The sequence below is a fragment of the Chelonia mydas genome, chromosome 9 (assembly GCF_015237465.2).
Source record: "Chelonia mydas isolate rCheMyd1 chromosome 9, rCheMyd1.pri.v2, whole genome shotgun sequence".
Taxonomy (NCBI): Eukaryota; Metazoa; Chordata; order Testudines; family Cheloniidae; genus Chelonia; species Chelonia mydas.
Window position 1 is genome coordinate 68,990,357 of NC_057855.1, and position 16,686 is coordinate 69,007,042.

Sequence of the window (16,686 nt, forward strand, 5' to 3'; positions counted from 1 at the left end):
AACCAGACCACTTCAGAACCAAGGAAGGACTTGATCCAAAAACTATTGAAGACAATGAAAACACTGCCACTCATTTCAGGGGGCTTTGGATCAGGCCCCAAAAGAGCAGTAATCAAATCACACCAATGTTCTATGTGCTTGCCTGGGTGCTCCTCTTTCTGCTTCAAATTTTTAAAGCTCTTATTGGGGCACAAATCTAGGACCAGTTGTCATGAACTAAGCTACTACACACCAGCAAGATGAGCTCCTAATGGGTTCAGTCCCACATATGCTGAGAACCTTGTCAGATAACGTCCATACTGGACACTTGCCATTGACTTCAATGGGAGTTGTGATTTTTTTTCTTTGGTAGGGGTTGATCTCACCTTGTGATCAATGGCTACCTTCACTATGCTGGAAAATCAGCAACAGGGCATTTTTCACTGTATTAAAGTAATTCTAAATCAGGTCAAATTTGAGTCTAAACAACCTGCCAATGTTCCTTTCTCTTAAATACGCTGATGATATTCAGTGAAACTTAGTTCATGGCATCAGTACTAGAAAAGGACATGTATGTGTTTCAGGGAGAAGGAGAAGAACATTCAATACCATTCTGCCTGTTTTCTGAGCTGCACACAAACCGTATGCTGTATATACAAACATAGATGCCTTGAAAACCCTAGACTTGTGGGGGAGGGAGAAAGGTGATTATCTTTAGTTTCAGTATGGATGAATCCCTCCAGCAGAGTAAATTTCAGGAAAATTATAAAAGGTAGAGGTCTCCAGTTGTGGAATACAATGTGACACTACATCAGTGTACACTATCTTACCACTCTTGGTAGAAGCATCTGCTTCTCTGCAGCTCCTGACCTCTGGTACAGCCTTCCTATGGGCAAGACATTCAGCTGGCATCAATTTAAAATTAACTTGTGAAGTCAGTGGAACTACTTCAATTTACAACACCTAACGATCTGGTCCTCTACATCCCCCTTACCGACTCAACTGCATCTCTTCTTAATGTTCATATATATAAAAAAAGATGTTTCTTTCCTTGCTCTCCTAATTTTATTCTCCTTCTGTTCTGTATGATTTAACGCCATACATTTCATCCCAAAATGCTTTCCATGGAAGACGCATCACAAAATAAGTACCTGATCATGCAAATCTTTACATACCCAAGAAGACATTATTCCCTATTAACTGCTTTGGGGCTACTCAATGAGTGAGGATTTGCAGGATTGGATATTAAGTTCATGTTGCATAGTACTATATTATTTGCAGCAGTCTGATAATTCAGTGTAAGGTTTAATGCAACAATACACAGGCATTCAGGAGTGAAGGAAAAGTATGGTACAAGCAGTCATTTTAAAAATCCGTTGTTAGGGAATATTAATGCACTTTTGAATATATAATTAAGCAAGTTATCAGCAGCTCCCAATGATCAATAACAGTAACAGTATTGTAGTATATGTATTTGATGACAGGATTCTGATAATACCATATAAATATACTACTATGGATATTGCACTATTTTTATACCTGAGCATGTACTATATTAATGACAAGCTACCACCAAAAATCCTCACATCCTGTTAAAGGAAACACACACACACACACACACACACACACACACACACACACACACACACACACACACACACACACACACACACACACACACACACACACACAGCAATACAAAGAAATTACTTCAAGAAATAAATGAGGTGTTTTTTTATTTTATTTTCACTATAGTTGGGATAAATACATCTATAGCATTTCCTTCCGCCACAATAAGGAAAAATATATGCTTGCCACAACAAAAGAGCTAGTGTTTAAAATGCTGTCAAGGCCTCAGAATGGCATTATGTTCTTTAAATATTCTGGATGTACTGGAGAGTACTGTAAACATCAAATATTGAAGAAAAACTGCAGTAAACATATATAGGACTGGTATCTGTGGGATAGTATTTTTAACCTTATTGGTTCATTTGTGAGCACAGGGATTACAAAACTAACTCAAAGCTTTACCTCCTGTGAATTATAGTCCCAGTGCTAAAATTGCTTGTGAAACCATTAGGATAAAATAATGCACAGATAATAATTATAATAAATATCATCATAAAAACAATGTATAAATATATACACACATCTACAGACCTGTACATATATAGATTATACTGGACAACCTTATAATTATTAAGGTAAAGCTGTTATTCTGTCCTTAATTCATCTAGCCATACTGCAACTCTAAACACAATATAAATTCTTATATCTTACATCACAATCTTAAATGCAATAAGTTAATAGTGGAGTTTCAACCTAAACTCAGAGGTCCTTAAATTTTGTTTTTATTTTTCAATTTAAATTACAGCCATATGATATATCTTACATTGTTTTCATTAACAATTTAATATACTTATGGTAAGCACACAAACCATGACATCCATTAATAACAGTTGATGAATAGTACCCTGAATGTGAGACATGCACATTGGACACTGTAGGTCTGGTTCTCTTCTCTCTTCATTGTAAATCAAGTCTAACTCCACTGCAGTCAATAAGCCTGATTCTCTTTGTGCAATCATTTTCACTAGTGCAAAGTATGTATAAAAGGACACCATGCTGATTTGGTATCCCATATGCACAGGTGTAAATTATACAAGGTGCATAGAATATCAGGATTGGAAGAAACCTCAGGAGGTCATCTAGTCCAACCCCCTGCTCAAAGCAGGATGAATCCCCAATTTTTGGCCCAGATCCCGAATAGGTCCCCTCAAGGATTGAACTCAGAATCCTGAGTTTAGCAGGCCAATGCTCAAACCACTGAGCTATCCCTCTCCCCGCAGAGCTAGTCAGAAAACAGAATTTCCATCCAGTGGGAAATTCTGACATTTTGAAATTTGTTTTCATTTCCAGTTGGAATGAAGAGTCAGGATTTCAACAACAAAAAAAATTGTGGAACAAAAATTCCTTAAAATTTTGATTTGTCAATATCAAGACAACCTTATCCCACATATTGTTTAGATAATGTCAAAATGTTATAATATATACACATACATATTAAGTATAATTATACATATACTTATATTAAAATTAATATAAGAGTCAAAACAAAATAATACATTTGATTTGGAATCATTTCACATTTATTTCTGTCAAATTTTGTCAAAAGTACCATGTTCCAGCAAAACATTTTGATTTTGATTAACATCATTTTCAACAGGGAACTTCCATCGCAAAATTTCCAACCAGCTTTACTGCAAGATCATGAAAAATCAGGCCCAGGGGAGTTACATGAATGTAAAATGGGTATAAGTTAAATCACAATCATGCTCATGCATATTTTGGTATTTTGGTTGAGGAAATAAGTTCCACCTTTTTACAGTCACTTTTAAACCCTCCATCCCATACAAATCTGCTTCTGGTTTTTATTTTTATAAACTAATCAAGTACATATATATATTGACTGGGGTTTGGAGTTTTCATGGAAAACGGCTTACCCTGCAGGTTGAAAAAGTTACTGACACTGGTTTACAATTCTTTAGTTGTGGAAACAGAGACTATTTTGAAGTGATATCTTTTTTCCCTTCTAAACCAATCGGCCTCAATGTAGCCATGGTGCTTTAAGGGGCAAAAGCAACATGATTCAAATTCTCTGTTCACATATATGGAGCAAGCAGCTCTTGCCATGGGGCAGGAACTGCACTTAAAAACAACCTATTTATATAGTGATGGCTGTTCTCTGTCTGTCATTTGTGCTTGGACTGATGGGGGTGCTATGGCAACAGCAACAGAAACAAAAAAGGAGGGGGAGGTGTTGTCTAGCAACAAAACAAAAGGTTTGCAAGACATTCAGGAAATCAGAATATCTCTAACAGAATAATACATATAATATTTCATTGGCTCTTGCTCATATTTCCCCCTATGTACATAAACCTATAAAAATGGGAAAACCGGAAACTAAGAAGGTGAGCGCAAAGAAGGAGACCAGAGAAATGGGAAATTGAGTTAGGCAGAGAGAGAGAGAAGGGGATATTAAGGGCAATTGCAGAAGGGGGACAAATGACTGACACTAAAATGGTGACGATAAATTGATAATGTGATAAGATAAAAAGGACAGAGAAAAATAAACAACAATGTGGGGAGGGGAGAAAAGCAGAGTCACTGTGGGGTGAGTGAGTTCTAGATGGCTGAGGCCCCCTGGCAAAGCACATATTGCTGCTGTTAATACTCTGCTAGTACCATGACAAAACAGGGACTTCTGGCTCCATGGTTGCCAACACAGCACCTTTCATGAGCCCTGCTGACATTTTAGCAACTAAAAAAATGAAGAACAAAGTAGTTTATCAGAAGGTAACGTTAGCTTGTGAGATGCTGGAAATATTAGGGCTGTGCCTGTCACCTGAGCTGTGATGGCAAATGAACTATATGGGAGAGTGTGGGGGGGGGGAAAGCATGGAGGGAGTTACACATTTGCTCATGCACATGCACTCTCATGTGTGAACTAAAACAAATACAGTTGTTATCCAACACACTAAACCCTCATGCTATAATTTAAGACATATTACAATTTATCTTCAGTTTAATAGCTGTGAGCTAATAGTTACGGATATCATACACTGGCTGAGCTGCAATGCAGAAAATAAAGATTAAAAAATGTCATTGGAATTTGATTTTAATCCACATCCAAATTTGGGCTCCTTTGAATTTAGGCCTTAACCTGCTCCCTTTGAAGTCAATACCAAAACTCCCATTACATGCAGTGGGAGTAAGATTGGGACCCCTTAATTCATAGAAACCATGGTATTGATGCAGAAATGAAGCTGAATACCATATTCAGAGGGCTAAGTAGCATTATCTCTGGATGTCTGAGTTCAGATTTGACTTGGATTATAAATTAAATGAGTTTGAGTCTCTGTTTAGGCACTAGTTAGCTGCAGTTCAAAGTGCTGTCAATCTACCCGGAAAGGCCCATGGCTAGTATTGGATGAAGGGCTGAACATAAGAATACAGGAATATTATGTAGAAGTTTGTAGCTAAAGTTTGTGGCACTGAACTCCTCAGAAGGAAAAGTTCAAAACACTATGCCAAACCAATGTTTCTTATGGCAGAAGACCACTAATAGTATTTGCAAATGGCTGGTGACACATACTCTTTCTCTCAGTCAGCAGTATGACCTGAATGTGGTTTAACTTCTGATCAGTGCGAGCCAATGCGTACCTACCTCAGTTCCCACAATCAGTTCTTTTTACTCTAAGCCTTCTAAGTGCCATGTCATGTGCTCAAGACTTCGAATCTCTGAATCCTTCTGTTCAATGCTGACATTAATAACACATGGTTATCAGCTTTATTCCATGGGCATCAACTGCTACATTTTTAGGTGGTTGGTGTTGTTTTTTTTTTTTAGAAATCAATAACTTGTGTAAAAACAATGATCTCTATTGTTCATCATCTCATAGATTATGTTTTATTCAAGAAATTGACTTGTTTTGATGAGAGAATATTTCAAGAAAGATACAACCTTCACCTGCAGTTCTTATTTCAAATGACAGCTGGAAATCTGGGAAAGTGTTCCCCCCAACTGGCTAAAAAGAGTTCTTTTAGAGCTAAGAAGCAAACTAATCTCACATCTTCTCAAATATTTACTCACTCCACTTAATTGAAGGTTATTTTTCTGTATAATTCTCTCTCTGTCACTATTCCAGGCCACAATCTTTTTGTAGCCATCAATAACCATGAGTATCCACCCATCCATTCCATAGAGATGCTTGGGAAGAAAGCCTCCCTCTCTCAGAAGAACAGATCTGAGGAAGTTTCCTGCCCAGAAGTAGAAACTTAATGCTCTAAGAGTCTGGTTTGCCAAATTTCCTACCTGTATAACTCCATTGATTTGACTGGGGCTACATTACTCTTAATTTACACCACTGTAATAGAATGAGGCCATACATTCTTATCACCATTGGAAAAAAACAGTCATATTCAAATGGAAATTCAGAGGAACAAGAGCAAGACTTGGGATTCTTCACATGCTTAAGGTTAGGCATGTGTTTAAGTACTTTATTGATTCAAGACCTTGGCTCTTCCAGGAGCATTGTATTTCTAGGTTTTGATTGGCATAGCTCCTGTTCCTGTAGGAAGGGGAAAACCTCTCCTCACATTTACTATTGGGAGTGTAAGAAACAAGGGGAGACATCTAGTAGTTCCTGAAGTCACACAGTCAAAACTTGGAAAACAGCAAAGAGTTTCTTTTGCTAAATGATACAGTTCCAAATTATTAATACTGACCTGCAACTAATGTGTATTGTGGTAACTTCTGAGGAATTGCAACTTGTACTGATAAGATATAAAAATGAAACAGTCATAAAGAAATGGGCAATGCTGTTCTGTAATTACCTATGCTCCATCCATATGCATCTGGAAGGCTGGCACAGTGGATCCCCCTCATTCTATTTATTGTTCCACATTAATACACATATAGTTGAAGTCCCCTTCCTGTTAAATCTACAACTCCAAGTTTGGGAAAATGCTGAGAGCTAACACAACTGCAAATATTTCAAAAATGCTATGACTATCACTTATTTCAGAAATCGTAATCACATGCTGCATTAACTTTTCCTATAAACTGGTAACACTGGGAAATAGAGGGCACTGCTATTAGCAATGAAACAGGTTTGCACCAGTGTTGAGAATTAGATATATGGAATGAGAACTGAAAGCATGGAGGAAAAGGTGAAGATCTCCCTGCTGATGAGATGTCTACTTCAATTTACTTAGGTAGAAGCACTGCAGTACATAAAAAAAAAAATCTATAATGCAGCTAAATGCTACAGCTCAATGTTAAAGAACTGATACTGTAGCAACAATTAAAACACAAGAAAAACAATGTACAATGCATTGCACAAATAGAGTCAGAAAATGGCACCAGAAGAGTGCTAGGAAATTCTGTATGTCACATCTAATCTAAAAATGTATTTCTGTGCCGCCACACGATAATTTTTTACTTCCAAAAGCCCCCGACAAGAGAATCTAACAGTAAAATATGAAATGAACATATCCGAGTGTTAGCCTTATTTCAACTTAGAACACATGATTACACTTTAAAATGAAAGTAAAATTATGTATCAGCAATTTGTTTCAATTCCTTGGCAATGGGTAGGGTCAAGATCACTCATGTTATCACTAATGCATTTTGCATTAGCACATTGCTTCCAGATAATATTAACCTTCACCATTGAATAGGTAGAAACCAGAGGAATAGGTAGAAACCAGATCCACTAAACAATTCACTAGAAATTTCTGAATCTAGGATTGGGGGTGTTGCTTAGGAGCACAAATTATTTTGCTTAACTGGCTACTACCTACCTACTAGATAAAAGTCTGGTTAAAAGCATCCTGTCACTTCCCTACAGAAATGGCTACTTTTCTTGCTTTCAATATGGAAACAATCCTTCGCTGGACATATCCCTGGTCCAAAAACCAGGTATGTTCTACTTGCGCACTGTAGGGCATGCCATGCACAAAACATATTGTGCCTCTAAGAATGGATAACTGGTTCGCAGAACGTAATGAGTGTTGATGAGACACCATTCTATTGATGGACTATTGGGGTTCATGTCCATTTCTTGGACTTGCATGTGCTTTATAGAGATGTTGGCAGGATTTTATTTGAAATTAGGCAGATTTGGGGCCTATCATAGCTGAGTCAGTTTGATTAACTGGTCTTATTTGTTAGGACTTAAATTTGGGTTATTCTGTCCTGTTTGGGGCATACGTTTGTGTGTTGTGAGACAGAACTGTTTTGTCCCTCAATGATGACGACAATGAATTTATGGAGTACTCTGCCCAGATGGTACAAGACATGTATGTTTGGTGAACGGTGCAAATGTATCTTAGGCACTTGTCCATTGGGGCCCTGTATCCTAGACTGCCACATTACTGACTTGTATTCTCTATTTTCATATTACTATTAGCCTGGTTTGGGGAAAGGTGAGAGAGCACTGAAGGAACACAGTTGGCTCTGATGTATTGTGGTATGTGGTTATGACCTATTTACAGAAAGGACAGGCTAATTCCTTAGGTCTATATTTCCCATTCATTTGTGAAAAGGACCTCTCAAAATTATGATTAGCTGATGGACAGCTGAGCTGGCTGCTGAAGGGGAAACTGCATTTCTGGAACAGGAACAGATTAAATTCCTGTGCATACCCGGTGGGTTAGGGTTTGTCTGGACCAGAGCTTCCAACAACAAGCCCCAGTCTTACTGGAATAATAGATCGCTGCGGCTGTGGCCTCTCCTTAATGGGGAGCTATAGGCCACAGCACCATCAGATTATTCGCTTCTAGAGGTCCAAATGCTGCCTTTTGTTGCAGCCTTCTGGGCCCTGGAAAGAGCTCCTCCATTGTGAAGGTCCAGGCTGTGAGTGGGAGTCTCCCTAGTGTGATGGCCCCACATAAAGCACCCGCTCTTCCATTTACATCCTCCCATAACTGGGGGCTAGCTGTCTGCTCCTCTCTCTAAAACTGACAGCTTGAACGCAGCCCACAGGGGGCAGCTGGGCTTCTCTCCCCCTTTGTAGTGGGGAAGTAGAGGTAAACTTTTTCTCCTCCCACACACACTTTTTTTTGTGGGGGAAGAGAAAAATCATGGTATAGGCATCCAGTTGCAAACAAATAACAGAAAATAAACTCAGAGCCACTTTTTCTCTGAGATACTATGTTTCAAATCAGTACAGTAACTACAAGCCATGGGCCTGGCTGGCTCTCCAGTGGGAAGGAGTTAAGGGCAAGACAAAAATATGCAATGTTTCTTTCACAGATTTTCCTCCTCGCTGTTACACTGGTTGAGGTGGGAGGGATAGGTTGTCACTTAGGAAATGATGTGTGGGACCCACAATCCCACAGATCCCAGGGAATACTCTGGAAGCCAGAGTCACCTGGAGAGTGAACTTTTGCTTGCATATCAGGTCCATGCTCCCAAAATCATCCACCCTTAGTCTGGTACCAGGGACTCATCCTGACCTCTGCTCCCCCTGAAAGTATTCTCCTCTCAGTAGAAGAGGCACCTCCACAGCTCCAGATGTATTAGCTTGATTACCTGATTGCCACAAGGCCTTTGGGGGGCAGGCAGGGGCAACTGGGGGTGGGGGGGAGTAAAGGTGCATCCCTCAGCTCTACCTTCACCCTCCTTCTATGTCCCAATCCCATGTGAGAACTCCACAAGTGCTGCGGAAGAGAGAATATTGCCATGGAGATAGCTGACTTTCCTTCCTGCCAGGGAGCTGGACAAGCCATTCAGAGGGTTTCCCCTCCATGCTCAGCGCTTGCAGACTCTAGCTTCCCCCTTATAATTAGTACTGAAATCCAGAGGATAACTATCTATTGCATTCTTTCAGTGCCTGAGTCTACCCTAAAAAGTAGACCTTGTGCAGTTTTATGGACAAACAGCACTGAGAAATCCACCACATCAGAGTACATGCAGTACTTACAGGGTCCATCCTGATACTAAATGGATTACAGGAAGAAAAAGCCAGGGGCACACTTTCATAGACATGTATGGTGGGGGGTTAGCACAGACCTCCCATTGACTTTAATGAGAGTCAGACAGCTAAAACACTTTGAAAATTTAGGGGCCAGAGTATTAAAGGGACCATATTTGGTAGTGAAGTTAAGGGCACCCCCTGTGTACTCCTCAATGCCTGGATGATTGAAAAGGCCTTTGTCTTTCAATTCTGTAGCATGTAAAATTTCTTTAAAAAAACATACATATGCAAAACAGCTATATTTTATTCTTCTCCAAAAAGTGAACAGAAGAAACAGGCAAAAATATAAAAATAAAAAACCCACCCTCCAGGCATTTTGATTTGTAACCAGCAAAACAGACAAGAAACAAAAAAAAACTGCTCTTCTGACAACAGCTCTTCCTATTCTCTCCAGGGTGAATTATGGGTTTAGAAATTATTGGGTTTTTGTTTTGTTTTTTGCCTTCCTGTCTAACCAAAAGCTCCATCTAGAGTGAAGATACTCACTTTTTGCCCAGAAATTTAATGCAGAAAAACATTCCTCCTTCCCCCTCCCCATCTTTGTCATTCTTTCTTTTGGAAAATCTTGTTAAGACAAGAATGAAATGTTTTTTTATATTTATATTCTGTAATTATAGCTGAAATCACAAAATCTGGAATATTCTCATTCATTGTATAGTGTTCCTTCCCAACAAGAAAAAGGACAGAACATTTGCTCTCCTGGGATGAAGTCTTAGGATTTGTGCATTAGATTTCAATTTCCAGCCTCCTAATCAGAGCTTTAAGAAGTTTGTAGCTGCATCCTTTTTTTAATCCCCTCCTTTTAAATTACGTCTATTTCCAATGAATCTTATTCCTGTCTATCCCCTGGATAACATCTATCCCTTTACATACCCTCACTACCTTGCAGGATAACTTCCCAGAAGTTAACATACTGGTAAACCAATCTGTCAGAGTAGGATACAAGACTGAAAATCAGGGAAGGGAAGGTTGGTGAATCTTAGCTAGATATCCTCCCCTAACACACACACAAATGGTCAACAAGGCTACCTAAAATAGGATTAGGAGATTACAGTTATAAAACAGTTAGAAAAATTGATTTTAATATTTGCTCTTCCAATCTTCTTAAGATTGACTCAAATTTGATATATTTTGTGCCATTTTCAACCCTATTTCCAGTTTTGTCAGGCTGGTGGTTTAAGGGCCCAATCCTACAAACCCATACACATTGAAGTAGTCCTTACTCATGCAAATAGTTCCATTGACAACAAATGAATTGCCTAGGCTAGCACAGGACCCTAATTGTGCCCTTTTATTTTCTTTTATAGTTTATTCCATAAAAAGTAGAATAGTTCAGACAATTTTACATTCATCCTTGTGAGCACTTTCACAGAAAGAAAAAAAAATGTTTCACACACAATCCATTTCCCCTAAAAAACAAGTTTACAAAGTGCACGAACAGTCAAATAGGAAAGTTTAACACTGACCAAGTCCACTGGGGGTACTTTAGGTAAGAGCTTGAAACATTTTGCCATTTGCTAACAGAGGAATCATCTCCAAATTTTAATATTTTTTCTGCTAGTTTTTACATGGGCTTAAATGCAATTTAAATGAAAAGGGAACTCAAACTAGTAGGTATTTGTCAAAGGCCTAATACATAACGATCCCAGTAAGAATTGTTTCACTTCTCCTTGGCTCATGACTCCTAAAACTCGCTCCCATAAAACAATCGAGTTCTACAGTCTGAGCCTCTCACTTCCCTGTGTTTAGTCATTCACCTCAAAATGTGGCCAATTTGCCACTCTTCACACTTGTCCTAACATATTTACATATATGGTGCTTGTAGAATATGTTACGTGCTATGTAGTTTGAACCTAATCTTGCAAGCATTTAAAGGACAAACTACTCACTGCCATGAGTAGCCCTGTTGCGTGCAAGTACTATACCCAGTAATAAGTGCCTGCAGAATCAGTCTCTTAATTTCTTTCTGAATATGTACAAATGCTGTCATCAGTAAAGCATGTTGCGAATTTTTGTTCAATCAGTTCTACTGAATACAAAGTCCATTGTAAGTGCAATAAAATCATTTAATTATACAGCAGATTCCTCTAACCAAAGTTGCACAACAACAATAAAATACTCAGCAACAAAGAAATGATGGCATGCAGTACACTGTTTTTTTCATTGAGATATAAAGCCAGAAGCTGATCATTTTGCAATTTTTTTTTAAAGGTGACCTGGCACTTTTCACATGAATAGGCATGTTAGTAACAATATTCTGCACAAATTCCAAGTACTCACAATCTGCCCTACCTAAATTCCTTCATCTCATAGTTTCAGTTGGACGCATTATGCTTTGCTCACTTACACAAAACCACTTTAGTATAGTATTACTTGTACATTATTTCAGTGGCGTGAGAAGCAATGCCTATACTTATAAACTATGAAGCACTTTGGGGATCTTTCGGGATGAAAGGTGCTATATATATAAAAGGTATTATTAGCCATAGCAGCTGCACTATTGTGTGATTTTAGAAAAAGTGTACCCTGAGCAAAAAAAAATTAACCCTCTTTTTCCTATTAATCACAGAAATAAAACCACAAAAGAACATGGAAAGCAGTTTGTTATACAAAGTTACTTATAATATGCTAAATAGGAGATTGACAATGTTTCTTTTACTAATGAGAAGAGGAGAAAGTCACTCGGGGCTTGATCGTGCTTCATTGAAGTTAATGGAAGTTTCACCATTGATCTCAATGGGAGTAAGATCAAGCCCCTTCTTATTAATTCTCCTCTCACAAATTAGTAGCCATTTACTAACCATCTTCTTAATAGTACGAGCTGACTATATACATGTGAACAGGGCATTCTTTCCGGGCATAAAGGTCTGACATAAGCAGTGAAATGTGACATAGATCAAAGCTATATGCATATCCTTTTGTTAATATAAGTCCCAATTCTATAACTCTTTTTCACAGTGAAGATGACAGGTAGTCCAAACAGACTCCTTTGATCAGCACTAAGGGTCTGATCCAATACCCACTGATGCCAATGGAAAGGCTCACATAGACTTAAATGAGCATTGGACCTGAAGCTAAAGACATTAGAAATGTTTTTGTTGTTTTTTAAAATGCAGTATGAATTAGTCAAAATGTAAGCAAGGACTGCAGAATTGGGTCCTTTATTAGCAAACAGGATACCTACATATTCATAAATAATCCTACGTTACACCAAGCCACCTCATCATCCTTCAAATTCCTCCTTAAAACTCTTTTCAGCTACGACGCTTACAAAAAACTTGACAAAAGTTAGGCAGCAGGTTTCCTGTGACCACTTGTTTTTCATGCTGACCAGCATCATTTCACTGTTTCTTTGTGATCCCTTTGTCTGTTTTTAGCCACCTGTGTTCTATTGTCTGACAATCAGGCTACATCTACACTAGGAGGTAGGGGTGTGATTCTCCCACTCACGTACACACACTCCGACGGGTTCTCACCAAGCTAGTGTGTGTATAAATAGCAGTGTAGCCATGGTAACATAGGTAGTGGCAGCAGCAAAGGCGTGGCTTATCTGTGCCAAGTACAAACCCACCTCAACCCCGTGGATACCTACTCTGCATGGCTAAGCTGTGCCCCTGCTGCTAACTGTGCTACACTATTATTTACACTCGCAAAAGATCAGTGGGAGCTAGCACAAGGATGTGTACACAAGCAGGAGAGTCACACCTCTGCCTCCTAGTGTAGATGTAGCCTTTAGAGTGTAAGCTCTTGGGCTTGGACTGCCTCTCTCATATGTTTATACAGTGCAAACACAATGGGGCCCTGATCTCCACACACCACTGTAATACAAACAATAAATAATAAAGAGTAGTTAGTTCACACTCTCATTCCTGGAAAGGATGTTTCTTCATTTTTCATGATGTAAACTTAAAACAAAAGAAACATGGCAAACCATGGTCAATGGTCTTTTCATTTACATGCAATCAGCTTGCAATTTGAGAAAGCTAATAGCTATGGTACTCATCGTTAGTAAAGATCTGAACTTTACTAATCTAATCTGAAAGATTAGTAAACTTCTGAAAGGTAAATTAATTAATGAGTGAATTTTCAAGACATCCTCTCATTAGTAAAATAAATAGCTTCTTACTTAACGTAGTATGGGAAAATTTATGTAACAAACTGCTTTTTATTTACTTTGTAGATTTATTTCTGTGGTTAATGGAAGAAAAAGTGGATTAACATTTTTTTCTTGCGTGATTGCCATAGTTTTGTATAAAATTACACAATACTTCAGAGGTTATTGCTAATAATACCTTTTATGCATACAGCACCTTTCATCCTGAAAGATTCCCAATGTGCTTTATAGACTAAATATAGGGATCACTCCTCAGACCACTGAAATTCTGTACCACTAACACTGCACTAAAGTAATTTTGGGAATGGAATTGAGAAATGATTTATCCAATTGAAACTATGGGGCAAGGGAATTGAGGATGGGTAGAAAGTAATTACTTAGCGCCAGTGGAACGACTCATGTAAGCACTACTCAAAATGAGTAAGGGTTGCAGAATGAAATCCAGATTGAATTACAAGCCCGTATGACTGTGTACCTCAACACCTCTGCATTCAGGATCTGATTCTTCACACCTTGACACCTGTTTTACATAAGCATAACTCTGTGTTGTAGTAAAACTGCTATAGAAGAGTGCAAGATCATGTCCAAAATTTGAATTTACAAAAATGTCTAGTTCTTAATCCAAAACCCACTTCTTCTGTGTGTCTTAGAATGTTAAATGTCCAAGTCTAGGTTGGCAATCCAATCAACTGCTTCAGGTGATGCAGGCGGATGGCAGAAATTCCACCAGGATAATCATTCAGGACATCAACTGACGAGGTTTTCCAAAGTTTGAAGTTCATTTCTGCAATCACAAATGGGATTGTGTCTCAGTTCCCATTTATGGAGAAAATAGGTGCATTTGCCATGTAATAAGTGAATGCAATTCAAAGTGGATCATATTTTCCCATGGGAGTGAAAAGCCATTGTGTTCTTTGGTTGGGTCTTCAATTAGGTGTTTATTTGGAAATTGGTGTCATTCCACCTTACCCGCCATTCATATTTGGGGAAAAACTCTAAGTCTTTGAGCTTTTGTGCTGTATGCCAAAAAGGTTTTCTGGATCTGAGTCAGAAATTCAGTATATTATTTAGGTCTTCACATATTGGAAGATCCTTGTTCCCTCAAATACCATGGAACTCCCAAAGAAATCTCATGTTGCGACGAATTTGAGGTAGGTCAATATGCGACAGTCTGGGAAGCCATGGTTTTTGCAGTGAGTTTACTGTACCAGCAATAATGCACAGGACCGTGTTAAGCTGAGAATTGACAAGTGATGTGCGAGAGTTATGTGTCCAGACAGGTGAGCAGTGTTCGGTGGTAGAGTGGACAAGGTCCAGTAAAGAGGTCTGTAGAGTTTTTCCATCAGCTCCCAGGTCATTCCTACCAGTTTCTGGGTGTGATTTACACACATCTTTATTTTATTATGATTACTTTTCAGGTATTGGTAGAATGTGAGGCTTCAGTCTAATGTCACACTGCAGCGGGGTTCACTTGGGGTCTGCAGGCCCAGTGGGCAGGCAGTGGCTCAGTGATCTCCTATAGACTTGGAACAGCCTCGCTGGGCCATCTGAGGGCCTGGCAGCTGAGCTGCAGTCCACTGTCCACCGGTGCTTCCCGGGTTTCCCTGATCAGTTGGATATGGGGAGGAAAGTTAGGGGGATCCAGGCCCTCTTCTCCACTGGTCCTGCCAAGGGCCCAAGGGGGAAGGGGCATCTCAGTCCCCTCTAGCTGCTACAACAAGCCAGCCTCTTCTGGGCCAGCCTCCCCAACAGGTCTTCCTACCTCTCTTGTTCTCTCTTCAGTTTGGGGTGTGGTCTCAGCACTTGGTTTCCCTCTCTGCAGAGAGTTGCTCACACGGACTCAATAATTCAGACAGTCAACTGAGGCATCCCAGCTCACTTTTCAGCGTCCAATTGCTCTCCATTGTCAGGGGGGAACAAAGGGGGTCAGGCCCAGGCCACACCCACAGTCCAGGCCCTTTCCCTGTAGATCCCTCTGTTCCAGAAGCTACAGCCTCCCTGCCGTTTCTCCTTCACTCACCCTCCTACTTGCCTAACAGAATCCCCTTTTAAGTAGGCCCTCCATTTGGAGCATGCTCCACAACTGCTATGGGGCAGGACTTCTTGGCTTCATGCTGTTCCACACATCTCTGAGCCTTCATGTGGAGTCTGTGAACCTCATCACACGCATCAAAATATTCTGGGGTGGTATCATGCCCTATCTGTTGGCCACAGAAATCCACATGCAGTTCTGCTCTAGCCTTTCAGTTGTTTCAATGAAATGCTGACATGACAGTCTTAACGGGGCTCAGTTTTAGCTGCCGGTATAAGGAATATTCATCCATGATTTTAAGGTTCTTGGTTAGGATTTGTTCCCTGGTAAATCCCATGCCTGTGTAATCAAAACAATCTCATCAGCATAAATAAATGTCTGTCAGGGAAGGTCACTGGTATAGCTATTAAACAGAATCATTGCTAGGACTGTGGAAGGCTATCACTGAGAGTGTGCTGACCTGGTCACCAAGAAAAACACAAAACCTATGGTTGGTCAGAACTTCTCAGAAGATTTTTATTGTATTGTTACATTTCTTTCTTTCTTTCTTTCTTTCTTTTTTTTTTACAAAGCCAACTGAAGTGCATGGGAGCCTCCTACAGAGCTTATGAAAGGTACCAATCCAGCAGTCCTGGAAACTAATGTTCTTAATTTCACCACAAAGAAGGTACAGTACACGCACCCACAGTGGATGCGTGTGAAGTGTTTGTAATGAAACTTATGAGCTGATAAAATATACCTGGTTTAGATTTTATTACAGACTCATGCCCCAATTTAGAAACATGATTAACTTTAAGCAAATTAGTATCCAAGTGAAACCAGTAACTAATGAACGAGCATCTCAAAAATGAGACCAGGATTGTTGAAAGTTTTGTCAAGATCCATTAACTTTCTGAGGAAACCATGTCCCCTTAATTGACTTGCAGTAGAACTATGCAAAATGTGTACTTTTGTGTTGCTTCAATGCACAGCTCTGCTATGTAGGCTTCCCCACATCATGCCACCAAAGTGGCACAATC

At 39.4% G+C, this 16,686-nt stretch overlaps 1 protein-coding gene across 4 annotated transcripts in view; it reads right to left on the minus strand.

Annotated features, from left to right (window-relative positions):
• The window catches only part of PCDH11X (protocadherin 11 X-linked), a 985,888-nt gene that overhangs the window by 881,580 nt on the left and 87,622 nt on the right, over nucleotides 1–16,686 (minus strand). The window lies entirely within an intron of this gene.